The sequence below is a fragment of the Euprymna scolopes genome, chromosome 9 (genome assembly GCF_053919585.1).
Source record: "Euprymna scolopes isolate OS-2025 chromosome 9, ASM5391958v1, whole genome shotgun sequence".
Lineage (NCBI taxonomy): Eukaryota > Metazoa > Mollusca > Cephalopoda > Sepiida > Sepiolidae > Euprymna > Euprymna scolopes.
The window spans coordinates 70,066,796-70,083,682 of NC_136490.1; the positions used below are offsets into that span (position 1 = coordinate 70,066,796).

Below are 16,887 nucleotides of genomic sequence, written 5' to 3' on the forward strand. Positions count from 1 at the left end.
CTAGCCCGGCGTTGCCCAGGTGTTTGAAGGTGTGTGTTGAGAAAAAAAAGGTGGTAGTAGTAGGAAGGCAGGCTCGAACCCGTACCGCGAAGGAGGAAAAGAACGGGGAAAAAATGTGATGCCTTTGCTGTTATGACCACCGCCAAACCGGAAGTGACTTATGTATTAATTAAGGCCATCCAATCAAAAAGAGAGGATGATTTTCAAAAATATCGCCGAAAAAGCGACCCCTCCCCTGTAAAAAATGCCCAGTTGAAGGTGAAGATGTTAATGTTTTTAGCCAATTTTTCGATATTTGTCGTTTGAAAGGTCGAACTTACAAACGATACTGATCTTGGTAAAATCCGTCGCCTCTCTCGCAAGTTTTAGGAAGACATGCATACATACATGCATACATTTATATATTGGTAGCTCAAATTTTCGACCTAAACTGATTAAAAAGCTTGCCCTATCTCTAAATACCCTTTATGTAAAATTTCAAATGTTTAGATTAGAATTTGTCCGAGTAATTTGGTAGAGACCGCAGAGGTCAATGTTTTTTTTAACTTTGACCCCTTTTATGACCCTTTAACATTTATTGTTTTGGGCTCAAATCAAGTTATTAAGTTAGAGCCATGTCGAAGGAACCTATATCTAAAATTTCAAGTTTGGTAGTGTTCTCAAAGGTCAAATCGTTGAACTTTGACCCCTTACCAGCAAAAATTCTGGCCGAAACGCGATCACATCGATTTTCCCAAATCTCAGTACCCTGTATATCAAATTTCGAGTCTGTAGACAAAAAATTGACAGAGTTATTGCTTAGGGAAATGTACACAGACACACAGATACGTTCACTTTTATAGATATACTACCATGGGTTCCCGGCGTTGCCCAGGTGTTTGGAGGTGTATGCTGAGCAAAAAAAATAAAAGGGTCAATTTTTTAATTATTATGACTCCTTAACATTTGTTTTGGGCTCAAATTGAGTTATTAAGTTTTATCCATGTCCAAGGTACCTATATCTAAAATTTCAAGTGTGTAGACTCTGTCTCGGAGGAGTTTGGTAGAGTTCTGAAAGGTCAAATCGTTGAACTTTGACCCCTAAACAGCCAAATTTCTGGCCTAAAATCGATCACATAGATTGACCCAAATCTCAGTACCCTGTATATCAAATTTCGAGTCTGTAGACCAAAAATTGACAGTCTGTAGACCAAAAATTGACAGAGTTATTGCGAAGGAAAATGTACACAGACAGACAGACACGTTCACCACCGAGAATCGAAACCAAAACGTTTAGCTCACGATTTATTTTGCTTCTGCCGTCAATGACTGGGCTATGAAAACATGTTTACTACAAGGCTAAAAATTAAAACATGAACGAATATCAACTACGTTATGCATTCGCTATGCCGACGTTCGCTCTTCACCTGGCAAATTCCATTTTTTAAAAAATTTTCACACTTTTGCAGCGATTTTTCCGGACTAAAATCCAAATATAAAGTTTTGCATGGATTCAAATACCTTATATATGAAGTTTCATGCCTATAGACCAAAAACTCTCGGAGGAGTTTGGTAGGTAAAATTCGTTAAACAAAAATATATACGCATACATAAATATATATTGAAACAATTTTGTGTTTAATATAAACATTTTACGCAAGTATAAATCCTGTTGAATATCTGCATGAATATAATTACACATAATAGTTAACTAAAGATGATCATTCCATAAGAAAACAGAAGCAACTAATAGGGAATTAATTAAAATGAATGTTTAAACGAATATGCAAATTAACTAGATCTTTTGCTAGTGAATGCAATTCCACAACCCATATAAGAAAATTGTATTTTCTTTTGAAATAAATAGAAAAGAGGGGTTTAATATGAATATCGATACACACAAAAGAAAAACGAATTCATAGGAGTATAGATTATTTTGCTAACTCTCTTTTTATGTATGTTTTTTTTTACTATTTGAATTTTTTGATAATTCTTATCCGTTCTTTTATTATCATATTTTCCATTTGAAAGCATTTTGTTACATTAAATATTTTGGAGCAGTAAGTAGAAAGACATTTAATAAATGAAACTTCCTTCATCATAAAATAATTATATTTGCTATTGTTTGAAATTGATTTAATACATTATTTGTATTATTTTCGTGTATTTAGACTGATTATGGGTGTTTTTCAGGTAATGTTTTCGATTAGGTCATCTCCACCCTACTATATATTCAACTTGTCAACTTCTGAAATCCGTGCGAAAAACTTTATTAAATCCACATACTTATATTGCAATCAATCCATCAACCATGAATAGGAGTAATTCGTAATTATATTCTTAGTGTCGTCTGTAATAAGGATTGAATTTTCATACTTCAGAAAACTGTTACTTAGAACTGATTATTACTTAGCTCTTTTTCTGTTGCGTCACATGACTATGTCTTTTGAAGGTCAAAGGTTCAATCTTCAATCCTGTTGATACTGTGAATACAATTAAGGATTACTTACGATTTGTACCCTGTGATGTCTGACGTAACGAACATAGTTTACCCTTAATTTTTAAAATAAAGTGTTGTGTTTAAAATTCTGCACAGATTCTCCCCCTAAACTGAGCATTAAATATGATACTTTAATCTTAAATGGTATGGTAAACTGAATTTAGCATTAAAAGATCGTACAATAGTACAACTAATAGAAGTAGTAGTATAGTTTCGGATTAAGACAGATACACCATCTCTAATCATAATGAAAACAAGCATTTATATGTCAGATTGTCTGTCCTTAATTATGGGATGATGATAGAAAATTTATGTGCCTCACACAAAGAGTCAGAATATTATTCCATATAGCATATAACAGTAACTTCATGACAAAGCATTATTTTAACCATTTCATTTAAACGAAAGCTATTTTTTTGCAATTCTCTTTCACTTCAGATATAATATTGATAAAACTTGCAGCATAATGGTTGATTTTCATGAGCTCAAAAGAACTTAAAGCTCACCATTCATCGAATACTAGCTGTACCTGCCGAGATTCTTTTACTTTCCTCCTTGTTATGTTTTTAGTAATGAGGTTTCAGGTTTTTTAGTCACCATTTAAAAAGACTATCAGCAACAGACTTACATGACATGAAATTCCCTTGTGCAAATATTGATTCATATCTGCACGCAAGATGTGTGAAACGATGTCAAGTATGTCATCGTTTGCTACAATATTTTGCTTCATGAGAATAAATAACAGAAATCTGTTGGAGAATGTGAAAACGCATTTAGTGCATACTAACACAGACACGTTCAGAATTAAAAATATAAAGTATAAGAAACAAATATTTGGCTGAAATTTAACTAAGTCAATATTTAAAATTATGTACTGTATATTATTAAACAAATTCCAAAGTTCTGTCTAAACGTTCTAGTCTATAGATGTAAAATAACAAATTTGCCTGTCAGTTCTTCAAAATTCCATGCTTCCGTGCACTACAGACCAAAGATTATGAATCGGCATAATTACTCATAACTAGGGCTATAACAAGAGAATATTCTTATTGTTTTGACTCTTGAGTCTATATCCGACGCAGTTTGACACAGTTAATCAATCGATAACCACACCTCTATCTAAAAGCATACAAGATATATTCACGAGTTAAAATAAGGAAAAAATATTCTGTTGTCATAGCTCTACTCATAACCTAGATTTAGTCTAGGTGTGATAGCCTGTGTTTGTCTGCATGATTTACAATAGTATCCATTAATTACTCATTGACTTTCAGTCCGTTTTCATGCTCTGAATTACAAATATATATTCTAACAAAATATGCTGATTTATATTATTTATTATTAATTATTTTTACAGCAAGTAAGCAACCATATATTTTCCATGATATTCTGTTCTGAAAGAGGTTGATATTTAGATTAAAGAAATTATAAAAATGAACATAGCATGAGAATGTTTGCGGATTATATTTATAACATCTCACCTAGTAAAGACAACTACTTTAGCTAGAATACAATATCTCAATGAAATGAATGAATAAAAAAGGATTCTAATTAAATTCTTTATCATTTTTTATCCTCTCTATTTTTTGGAACAATTTCTGTGAAGCATGAAACTTGAGAAATAAAAGTTATTGGATATGACAATAATAATAATAATAATAATAATAATAATAATAATAATAATAATAATAATAACCTTATTAGTGATTGTTTCTGTTAAAAACACACATCAAAAAAGTCTAATATATATTTTCCTTCCCAACCCACATTTTGCGATTTTGTCTTTGATTTACGTGTATATTCATAGATTTTTTTACAAACACTCTTCTTTGTGAAGATTAGAAATATTCACTTACTAATTTTATTAAAATTTGATTACATATTGAAACATTGAATATGAGAAATCTAATAATATACTTTATATGAATCATTTTTTATGGTGTACCGGCAATTTAAAAAAAAAAAAGCGTCTTTGCAGCTTAAAATGAATATTTTTACAAATTAAATTGCATCCATTGGCCACAAATCTAATAACATAGAAATCGCATTGATAAATAAACGTATAAAATCTTACAGAATCTTTGGATTTGGATATTTGTCAATTTCTTTTGATACTTGATTACAAGCGATAGAAAATAAATAAATTCAAACTTTTATTTCCTCTCCGAATTTTTGTGTTTAATGAACTGTGCGAGAAGTCGTTGCAGCAGTGCTGAGCGTAGACAACTCTTTTGATAGAAGTGTCTTAGCTGCAGGCTAAAACAATTAATGATATCTTAGCAAGATAATGTCGGGATGTTTGCATTGGGGAGACAAAACGCGGTTTACAATTGTGTTGCCAATCAGTTGTGGCTGAAGTTTTATTCACAAAAAATTCCTTCTATTTCTTTTGAAAATGAAAACTTTCCTTTCAGCTGAATTTTACAAATAAAATTTAAACAATATCTTCCAGGTTTGTATCTTCTAATTGTCAAAAAACAAACTTTAATGAAAACTGATGAATGTCATGTGGCTGCTAGCAGACTTAGCTAGCATTGCCTTGGTATCAAATATTTTGAAAATAACTAATAAAACTTTGGACAATTATAACTTCTTTGATTCTGTCAAAGCTTCTAACACTTCGTTTACAAGAGAAAAACTTATTCGAATCATTATTTTTATCTTAATTGTTCTCCAGGCTGTAGTTTTAATCCTCACTACAAACGATAATTATTAAGAATAAAGTAAAAATAAGAACACAAGTCAGTCATGAGGTTGAATACCTCTACCTAACAATGTCGTGATTTGGCTTGTTTAAAAAATTAGTTTTAATAAAATTGTTTCTATATTGTTTGAAATATTCCCAAAGTTATGACATGCATACATTGATAGTTCAAAAACTATTTATCTGATTAGGATGAAATTTACATAGGTGTTATTATAATAATCAAAGAGTGCCAGATCAAATTTGGAAAATCGAACGTTAACATTCTGTCAAAATTTCAACCTACCGATATTTTAAGATCACAGTCAAGGTCATATAAGATGGAAAACTTTACAAGAGGGCCAACTAATAAATCTTTGTAATAAACAGAACACAGGTTACTACAAAAAGAGTGATATTCACCTTTCTTTAATCTTGACAGAGATATTCGAAATTTAAATAAGTTCTAGCGATGTAAACATTGCTTTAGAAAAAAATAACAACAACAAAAACAAACCAACAAATAAACAACTCGCCTGAAACATTACCTTATGCATTGATAAAGGTAGTTACTTAACACACTTATCCAATCATGAGTCACATCGTACTCATTTCAATACGATTGGTGTCTATTGTGAGTTTAAAGGATAGGATTAGATCTGATGAGCTCAGAGGAAGATTAAATCAATATCAGGAAAACTATGCAAAATATGAGACCTTGTTGGTATAATCATGTTGAAAGAATGGATGAAAATAAGTGGGTTAGTACATGTAGCACTGTTGAAACAATTTAACCACTTGACAGGAGAAGACTAATGCTAACATGTGAGGAAGTGATAAGTATATACATGAAAAAGAGAAATAAAGACTTAGTTTGGAAGGCAAACATGTTAAATGGATGTTAAACTGAATATGATGATCCTCAACTAGCTGCATAACCAAAGCTTGGGAAACGTGTTTAACCCACTATGTAATCTATACCTAGAGGTTTACATTGTTCCTAAAATTGCGATTCTCAGTATGTTTTAAACAAAATTTAAGTATGAAATACATAGTATATGTAAGTGGTTAAAATGGTTGTGTCTACTTTGCCCTAATCTGAGATTAAAATTCTCTCAAGGCGTTGAGTTCATTTTCGAAAGATATGTATCCACATTTACTTCTCCCTAAACTAAAGAGAGAATTGTTAGGCAAACCATACTTTTCTGTTTATTGTATAAAAGTATATTATGCCATGTGCCAGAATATCTATAAATAGTAAAAGAAAATGACAAATAGTGACAGATTGCGTGTTATGTTTTGTTTAGTATAAAAAAGAAGTAGACGTGGGGATTTAAAGGGCATCAACTTAGGAGGTAAGTGCCTACTTGCGATATATGAGCTCAAATCTCAAAGTAATCATATTTCATTAATTATTTGGTATTATTGTAGATTAGCACCCTCCACTGAATTATGCACCTCCTATCCGAAATAAATACATTATACAAAATTTGGCTGAAAGAAGAAAAAATATCCCTTATAAAATAAACAAAAAATCTTTTAGAATTTAAAATGGGGGATCAGTTTTGCATATAAATGTAATCATGATAATAAAATCTGGCCAGACGCATGTTAAAGAGGTTTTAAGTGTTATGCAGAACAATTTTGTGCAAGCGTCATTGAGAGTAGAATGCACTGACATCAGATTTTACAGAGATTCGCCACTTACATAAGCAACATCTGCAGATGGCAGTGAAAAATCAAGAAAAAATATCCTCAGTCATCAGCAAGAAAGAATTTAGTACAGGACACTGTCCTTTTCGGATGATTGTGGAATTAAGTTTATTATCGATTTTTAAGAGACTTGTAAGACATTGTTGTTCATGCATTTTGTGAGGTATTTAGATAATCTGTAATTGTGTATGATGTTAAAGAGACAAAATCCATGTAATTATTAACCGAAAAAAAACAAACGTTTTAACATGTCCTTAGATTGACATTACACTAGGAATATGACTATCAATAAGCATTCTTTCTTTCTATTCATCTAATAGAATTTTTCTCTTGTCCAGAAGACAGACATTAATGCAAATATTTTTTTCAAGCTCATTCTCGAATCCTCATGGTTTAACAGATTAATTTTCAAACGCCACTCTACTGTCTTGTCTACCAAGTTTTCATTAACCAGGAAACTTTCATGTAATTCAAGACATCCATGCTGTTGAGCCAGTTTATTTATCAAAGACAACGAACGTTTTACATAACCATACTAGTGAAACCGATTCTCCTAAGAACACCGTTTATATTAGGCAAATATGATGTTTCAGTAAATCCTTCAAGATATAATGTTTTCTATGATCAGATTTCACATAAAAAACTCATCAAATAATGGATTTTTCATTGTGTTGCAGTTAGAGCACAACATTCATTGTCACACAGCTGTTATACAACTGAATCCAGATATAGATGTGAACAGCTCACAATTTTATCAGCAAAAAAAAAAAAAAATACATGAAATTCCAGGCTGTCTTTACCCTTGTGTTGTACCGAATTCACATCCACGCCTGCATATGTTCTCAATAGAGCATGCTTATCCTAGATATTTCCTACATTTGAATTTGAGATTTAGAGTTAACAGCCTTCAGGTCACTACATTTTGTGTAGACCCAGTACAGGCACAGGATACATTGTTTTGGCCAGTATGCAACACCCTTCTGGCAACAGAACAAGGACACCTCCTCGCTCATTTCTAAAGTATCACTTTTTAATGCTTAACAAAGAAATCGTATAGCAAAGCAGAAAATTTATTGCATAAATTTTGTGAAAACAAAACTAACAGAATTGAAGGAATCTGGTTCTAAAATTTGAATCTTCAGTATTCCACTTCCTTGCTGAACACTAACCATTATGATGTGTCGACCTCCTCAACATCTAATGTAATGTAATGAAAAGCGAATCTGTGGGTTGCCGTTAGGTACGGTTGATCTATTACACATATAACTAGATTCTCTCTGGGTGGATCCATTTTAACTCGGAAGGAAGAAAAAGGGAGAGGATAGCTCGGGACCAGGTTCTTTTTAAGTGAGAAAAGTCAGTACAACATTTTTTTTCAGGCTTTGTAATTTATTTAGTTGTACAAGTTTATTTGATAGTTTACGGGATTTGGTAGTTATGTAATCTAATAGATAAAGATTCAATCTAGAATTGCAGAAGTTCTATTGAGGCTATATAAACAACACATTGATTTAAGTAGCAACATTATCACACATTATATATATGAGAGAAAGAGAGAGAGAAAGAGAGAGAGATTGAGATAGGGTGAGTTAAAGAGTGTTTCCCTTTATTATATTAAAGTGGATGAGAATAATTTCTTCAGAAATATATTTCCTTCTTTTCTAAAATACAAATTGCAATCTAAATAACGAAGGAATGCTGAAAGCCAAATGTTTAAAATCAAAATGAATTGACACCAAAATTGTACTTGACCTTTCCCCTCTCTACCCATTTATTTTTCATTTGCATGTATATGTATGTAGGTTTTCACATACAAAATGGAAATTTCCCACTTGCCAATCATCAAATCTCAACAGCTGTTTTGGGAGGGTACTACTAAATGACCCGATTCTCTTTGGGTGGATCAATTTTAACCCAGGACGAAGGAGAAGGGTGACGATTGCTCAGAACTGGGTTCTTTTTAAGTGGAAAAAGTCAGTACAACAGTTGTTTTCATGTTTTGTAATTCATTAAGTTGTAAAAGTTTATTTGATAGTTTATGGGAATAAAAGCAGTTTCAAATAACATCTTTGCAAAAATAAAACAACAACAAATATGTATAAATTTTTATAATGAACAGAAGAATTTCAATAAGCAGCTTTGTAGAAGGAATGACTATATCAAATGTAAGAATGATAAAGTGTATTTGTACAAAATTTATTTTATTCAAAAACTTTTTAAGAAAATGAAAGATAAAGTTCGTAAAAAATAAAAATTCAGGAGAAAAAAACAGTCGTTTTTGTACATGAGGAAAAAGTGTTTATTTCGGCTAGTGTCATTTGCTTTTCTATAAATGTAACAACTTAACTGTGAGTGTGTTTAGTTTTTGGTATGTATATGATAACCCTGTCCATCCTTCTATCCTCAAAGGATTGTGACGCAAGTATGCATGTTGTCTCTATACTCGTCTTTGGCAGTGAATATTTGGCTGAAAGAAACTACAGATTAGAGACGTTGTATAATAAAGAGTTAAGATGGCAATACCATGTTCGCTGTGCTGCTACTTCCAACAGCTTGAACCATGAAACTTCTTCCATGTAATATTTTGATATTTAAAAATTCAGCAAAAGCTTGGATGAGTAACTACTAAGATGAACATGTCTTTCAATCCTACAATCATTTATTAATAGCATGAGCATAAACATAATAGCCACGCCTCAGAATCAATGTCTGAAGAGCAATCTCATTTCTGTTCTAAAAACAGCTCAAAATAAAAAAAAATACGAAATTACAAAGATAACACTCACGGGAGCTGTTTCCAAGTACAAATTAAAAAAAAAGAAGGCATTTTTGTATGTCCACAAAAGGCTTTTTTCACAGAGGTTCTTGACCATGCGACTATTTTTTTAGAACTCTTTATATACTCCCTAGATTATAATATCTACGATTTGTGAACAGACGTCTTCTCTACATTTATTTTGATCGACTTTTATAAAATTCCCTCTATTCTGTCCTTTTGCGTGATTGTTCGTCTTTTTCGAATGAAAGTGAAACTAATCTAAGCAAAGTATGCCTCCCGGCTCTCCAGCCGGTACCTCCAGAAAGGCAATTAGCTTTGATCAATGTTGGGGAAACCCTTCATATCAAACAATGGCTATCCATTTGGAGAGCCCTCTCTTCTTGGTTTTCCCCAACATCGTGCGGAAGCAGATACTGGCCTGCAGCCAACCTTTCTTTCTGCGCCTGCATGATTCTTAACTTATTCACATCGTCAACTTTTTGATTGACATCGATAAATTTGAACGTTTTCACTTTCTCTCGCGTCTTAGCATAGTGGTAAGATCTCAGCTTTTCTTTCACTTTCTTTGTTTCCACGTTTGTGTTATGGGTTCGAGCCTGCCTGCCTACTACCACTTTTTCCAGGCAACGCCGGGCACGCCCGCTAGTTTCACATAAAAATAATAATACAGGTGACGTCCTGTTTAAAGCCTTGTTCTTCGCCATACCAAGTTGCTTTGTGGATATTTACATCTCCTTACTTCTTTTTTTCTGGTAGTTATTATAATGGGGGAATCCAAAATAATAACGCTATTATCTGCTTCTCAATTATTTAATTGGTTTAAATTATGTTTTTTTTTCAATAATATACATTAATTTACTAACTTATTCTTCTATATTGAAAAAGATGTTTGGTCACTTTAATGCCGTACACCAAAAAAGCATATCCTGCAACATGGTCATAACTCTAATCTGTTCAATTCTCATAGAATTTCCATTACTCAAACATTTTGCTTAGTTTTATCAGTGAAACTACCGTTTTTATATTATTTTGAATAGCATGGGATTTTGCTAAATATTTCTGAAACGATATTTGTTTTTATCTTCGCTTCAGAACTGAAACATTACATTGCCATTTAATAAATTAATAACATGACTTATCACGGCCCCACTGAAATTGGCTGATCAAAGCCGCTGGGGATTGTTGTTGAGGACCATTTATTCATTTTGAATGAATCAGATGGTTATTGTTGGTATTCGTTTCCCCAATATTTTTGTAGTTAGAATTCTTTTAAGAAAGACATTAGATATCATCTTTCAATGCTCAATTTAGGTGGAAGTATTATAGTATCTGCTCTCCTGTCATGATATCTCCTCTCAGGTATTACCACCGTTTATTTTAGGTTTTTAGTATCTATTCTGTTTTCATGAGATTAAACTCCAAGGTATTACACTATCCTATAGTGAAGGGTGTATCTTGCATCAACAACAAATTGCTAAAACCGACTGTTCATTAGCACTCGGCAATTATATATATCATCAAAATATGTGAACAAAGGAGCATGCTATGGCTAGTTTAATATAAAGCTGAATGTGTGTGTGTGTGCGCATGTGTGTGTGTCTATGTGTGTGTGTGTGTGTGTCTGGTCACGAATAAGCTCCTATTTGGTTGACTATTTTAAAAAACTGATTACATATAATGATAGAAGATGTAGCGAGACACAGGAATGGGTATGTTTGATCTGGTAGAACGGTGGTTTATTAAAATTGTGGGGTATGCGTTCGCGCCTGGTCCACAAAATATGAAAATAAAAAATTTTAAAATGAAAAAAAAACGTTTACAACTGTTTTTGATATAGATGTACATAATAATACTTTGATAAGTATGTCTTAACTTAAATAGGGATGGTATAATAAAATTGTGGGGTCTGCGTTCGCACCTGGCCTCCATAGAATGGAAATAGGCACAAACTTTAACAAAGACTTTTCATATCTATCTGCGTAAGTATACTTTGATAATTATGTTTCAGTTTGAAGAAATATGGTATAATAAAATTATGGGGTGCTCGTTCGCACCTGACCTCCATAGAATGGAAATATGTCACAAAGTTTAACAAGGTTTTTTAATATAGATCCACAGAATATTGTGATAAGTATTTTAGTGTGAACAGGTATGGTATAATAAATTATGGGGTTTATCTATTTTATTTTTTCTTTCATCATATTTTGCTTTTGTTTTGATACCCCCAAATTCGAAGCTATCTCTTTACAACCCTTCCTTTTCATAACCTATCATACTTTCATAAATCAGAGTCAATTTTCTGCAGGCTGTTTTTGAACCCAGTCAACGACGGTTACTTTTGCTAGTATATATACATATATATGATAATTAATCTCTTTATAGCTATAAACACTAGTCTTCATGTTTTCGCAATCATCAGTGTAGGAAGTGAAAATTCCTAGCAGTTGGTAGATTCAAACCCAGCCACAAAGACGCCTTTGACTCCATTTCTAAGCTTTCATCTCCAGACCGATAAACAATTGCTACAGGAATGAAGGGAATTGACAACTTATAAACGCTAATTGTCCTCCCTCTCTCTCTCTCTCTCTCTCTCTCTCTCACTTTATATATATATATATATATATATATATATATATATATATATTAGTCTAAAGAAGCTTTGAATAAATAAATGCAAAAATAAAAATAAAGAATGCAATTTAAATTCCCGGAAGGAAAAAAAATATTAACTTCAACCTTTCGCAGACTTTGCACCTACATAATCCGACTTCTAAAAAGTTTCTAATGACAAAAGCGAGTTCATTTATATAAGGATGAAAAAAAAAAGGCCTTAACTAAAATTGTTAAATAGAAATAGACTTAGCACTTGCATAAGCCGATTTCGCAAAAGTCTTCAATTTTAAAACAGAATTTAACTACATAATGATGAAAAGATAAAAACTAAAATTTTATAAATAGAACATGGGGATCATCAACTGCTTACCATGTAGCTGTTTCGGAGATTTAAAAACAGGACAGCTGTTAAAGACATGGCTCTCCAGTGGATAATACGACTTCCCCAATAAATAAAATGTAACATAATACGGTTACTATTTTATTACTATATGAAAAGAAAATAGATAAATTAAATAAAATTTAAAAAATAAAAAGATAAACTATTAATAAGTTTAGTATCATAAGATCCATTCTGCGACATGTTAACTAGCATATAAATGCTGTGAGAATAAAAATGCATAAAAGCTTAAGTACCTTAAATATATATATATGACTGGACAATAATTTTTGGGTGAATTATAATGCATGCAATGTATTCAAGTCTCAGGAGGTTTCGGTAAAAGGCATACTATATTCAGATGAATAAAAGTCAAGATGTTATTAATTCAAAGAGAACACTGTGAATAAGAAAGTTCAAAATAAGAAGGCAGAGAAAATGAAAGTAAAAAACCATGTTAGAGCAAGAGAGAAGGAAAGCGGGCAGAAAGGTGATAAAATCAGTGGCCTCTTTTTAAATACATTTTAAATGATGTTTACTTTAGTCGGTTGATGAACGAAAGACAGATGGTACTGGAAGTTAGTTGAAAATGTGTACATAACTTTATTTACATCTTTTAGAGAGGTAGATATGAAGAATTGGCATGTTAGATGACAGGGGAGGAGAAATTAATGTATAACAGAGGGTGTGGGAGATTAGGTTCATGATGCTATATGTATATGGTTATTGCAATACTAATCTATAAATAAAAGGAAAAATAGAGAAATATATGAGAAAAACAAATAACATTTTAAGTGGAATCAGAAAAATTAAAAATAAGCTAACTTGGGACAAACTTTATTGGTACATATGCAAAGTACACAGTTTGTTGAAATGATAATGCCATTATTTTGGAAACCATTCTTAACACGGAGTGAGGAGAGGTTTCATCTTTAATCTGAATAAACAAACATTTTTACAGATAGTACGGTTCGTATTCTGCATAAGTTTATTAAATGTATTGAATTATTTATATTCTCATATCTAAAATAAACAGATCAGCGAATATCCATTTTTAAGAGCTTAGTTGCCGTAACTGCAACACAATGCTTTGTGTGTAACACACTAGTGTGTGTGTGTGTGTATATATAATTATAAAACTATGAACGGTCGGAATTGGTTGCTTGCCTTCGACGATCGGGGGATTCCATCTTTTAAAAAAGAATGATAGGTGAATTTATATATATGGTTCAGAGGATAAAGAATGAGGGTAAAGAATTGTAAGAAGTGCCTTCAATAAATTTTTCATATGGGCACTTTTATTGATAATACACACATGAAACATTATTTCCCTCTGAAGTGATGTCCTCTAGCTGCAATGAACTTGTAACATTCTAACAACTTCTTAAAGGCCCCATGGAAATACTCTTATGTGAGCATGTCAATGACCAGTCACAGCTTCTTTCATCTCCTTAATTATCTGATAACGAAGCCTCTAAGATTCTTTATTGAGCTTAGAGAATAACCAAAAGACACAGGAAGCAAGATCTGGACTACAGGGAGCGTGGGTAACTGCCTCGATGGCCATGACAACGTATTTTTTTCTGATCTTCTCTGAGCATCCTTAGGATAAACTTCGTGCAAATCTTCCGCATCTTCAGTTCCTCGTGAATAATTGTGTGTACCGATTACACACTGACTTCAAACTGTGCATTTATTGTCTCTACAGACACACAACGGTCTTTATCCACGAAATTCTTTATCTGGCCTGGTTTTTTGACTCCTCACAGATTCCCTGTCTTCCTTGAATCTCTTATGCCACTCTAAAACACTTCAATTTATGCAAGATTTTCCAAAAGCAGTCTAAAGCATTCCACGCGTTTCTGTGGGATTTCTTTCAAGTTTAAAACAGAATTTTATTGCATATCATTCTTCTAAAGTGTCCTCATGCCCATATTGCAGTTTGACATTCACTGGCTATGAGAATCAGGCTTTAGTAGGGTGCATTCTAATTCCTGTTGTAGCTGTTCATTTGAACTTGAAATCATAAAAATTAGTCAGTCATCTTATAAGATGTATAGCAATAACATGCTGAATTATCAAGAGTCTATGACAATTTTAAATTCCTGTACAAAAAAGTCTGGAAACTTATTGCAGGCACTTTGTATGTTTTGGTTCTGATTCTAGCTGACGACACCCAAGTCATATATGTTTAGCTTTGATCTCACTGTTATAGGTCTAATATAATAATCAATAAAGAATTATCTCTATAATAATAAATACGCAATCTGCATAAATTAAAATAGCATAATCAGCATATCTTATGACCCGACAATGCCAGGCGGTCTTCTTGTAATCAATACACTTGTATTCGTTGCTATATTTATAAGAAAACAACGAGAAAAGAATTTCAAGCTGAAAACTCTGCCTTGTCTCTCCTTATCGATTTTCTCTTATTTTCATTTTTTTCCTTTCTTGTCCCCATCAATTATCTTAGTTTCATCATCATATTCGGTTTAATGCCCATTTTATATATGAGCGTACACTGGACAACTTTAAGAAACAGGTTTTCAAAATAATCTATCTCTGACCATGTCTTTATTTATCCTTCAAGCTCATTTTTATCACTTCTCATATTTTATTTGCCTTTCAGCTGTGACCTTTACTCTTGTACATCTAACCTAAGAACTTTTATCCATTTCTTCAGTGTGGCAATACCATCGAAGTTTCCTGTTCGGTATATATCTCCTTCTACTGTCCAGACTTAATCTCCCTCTGAAATCATCAGAACTTAGTTTGTTTCATATTACATTCTAATATATGACGTTTCAGTATAACATATACTTTCTTGAAACTAAAAAAGTTCCTCCTCATGTAATGATATGTACTCAACTCTGACTGGCCAGGTTTAACTTTCATACATCATCATACTGCATACACATGCCAGGTAGACTCTTCCCTCATACGACTGTGGTAATGCTCTGTTTGTTATTAATGGTTTTCATACATTTGTAATGCTAACTTCAATATGAACTCATCTTTTTCCTTTTGTCTTTTAGTTTCAAGAAAGTATATGTTATACTGAAACCTCATATATTAGAATGTACAGTCTTTTTATCATATTAAAAAAGGGTCTAGTAATTTTTACTTTATCTCAGTTTAAACAAAAGGGTAATTGTTCAATTTATTAGCAATCATATATGTGTTGCAATTTATATATATATATATATATATATATATATATATACATACATGCCAGATAAACTCTTCTCTTATATGACAGTGGTAATGCTCTGCTTGTTAGTAAAGGTCTTTATTCATTTCTAATGCTAGTTTCGATATGAATTCATATTTCGTTTTGTTTTTAGTTTTAAGAAAATATGATATACTGAAACGTCATATATTACAATGTATAGTCTTTGTTATAATTAAAAAGAGTCTAGTCATTTTTACTTTATAAACAAAAAAGCGATCGTTCAATCTATTAGCAATCATATATATATATATATATATATATATATATATATGTATATATATATATATATATATATATATGTATACACACTTTGTTAATATTTTTTTAAAAAGAAAATTTTTAATATATTTAAATTTCAGTAATGTCTATATGTTAATAAAATCAAAGTTAAAATTAATTGACTCAATTAAGATTCATGATTATCAGTTTTCATAATCGAACATGCATATAATATTTTCGCAAAATCAAAACACCCAGATATAAAATGAGAACATCATATGTTGTATTTTCTTATGTGTTACTATTGTTTCGTAATTGTTTGGACAATTTTTCCAAATGATTACGAAACAATTCTAATGCATAAGGAAATACAATATATAATGTTCTCATTTTATATTTGGTTTTCTTGATTTTTCGAAAATATTATATAATTATTCAAATTTTATGGTTAAGAATATTCAAAGGTAAACCTATCAACTTAACGAGATAAGAGTGTGCAATATAGAGAGAGCAAGATATACTTTTTATTAATATATAATGGTATTAACATGTTTACTCAAATATATGTGTGTGTGTGTGTGTGTGTGTGTGTGTAGCACTTTATTATTTACTCTTTTCTTAGAATAAATTGCATGAGCAACACATCTGGATTTAATATAAATCCTTTCCATTTAATTTATTTACTCTTGAAACCAAAATATTCTTATTAAATATTTTCTCTAGTGAAAAGGATAGCTCACAAGAAAATAAATTAAGATTTTAAATAACTTTTTTTATCAACTTGATT

The 16,887-nt window shown here is 31.6% G+C and overlaps 1 protein-coding gene across 17 annotated transcripts in view; it reads right to left on the reverse strand.

Annotated features, from left to right (window-relative positions):
* The window catches only part of LOC145284706 (uncharacterized), a 2,222,015-nt gene that overhangs the window by 390,650 nt on the left and 1,814,478 nt on the right, over positions 1-16,887 (reverse strand). The gene's annotated exons all lie outside the window — the stretch shown is intronic.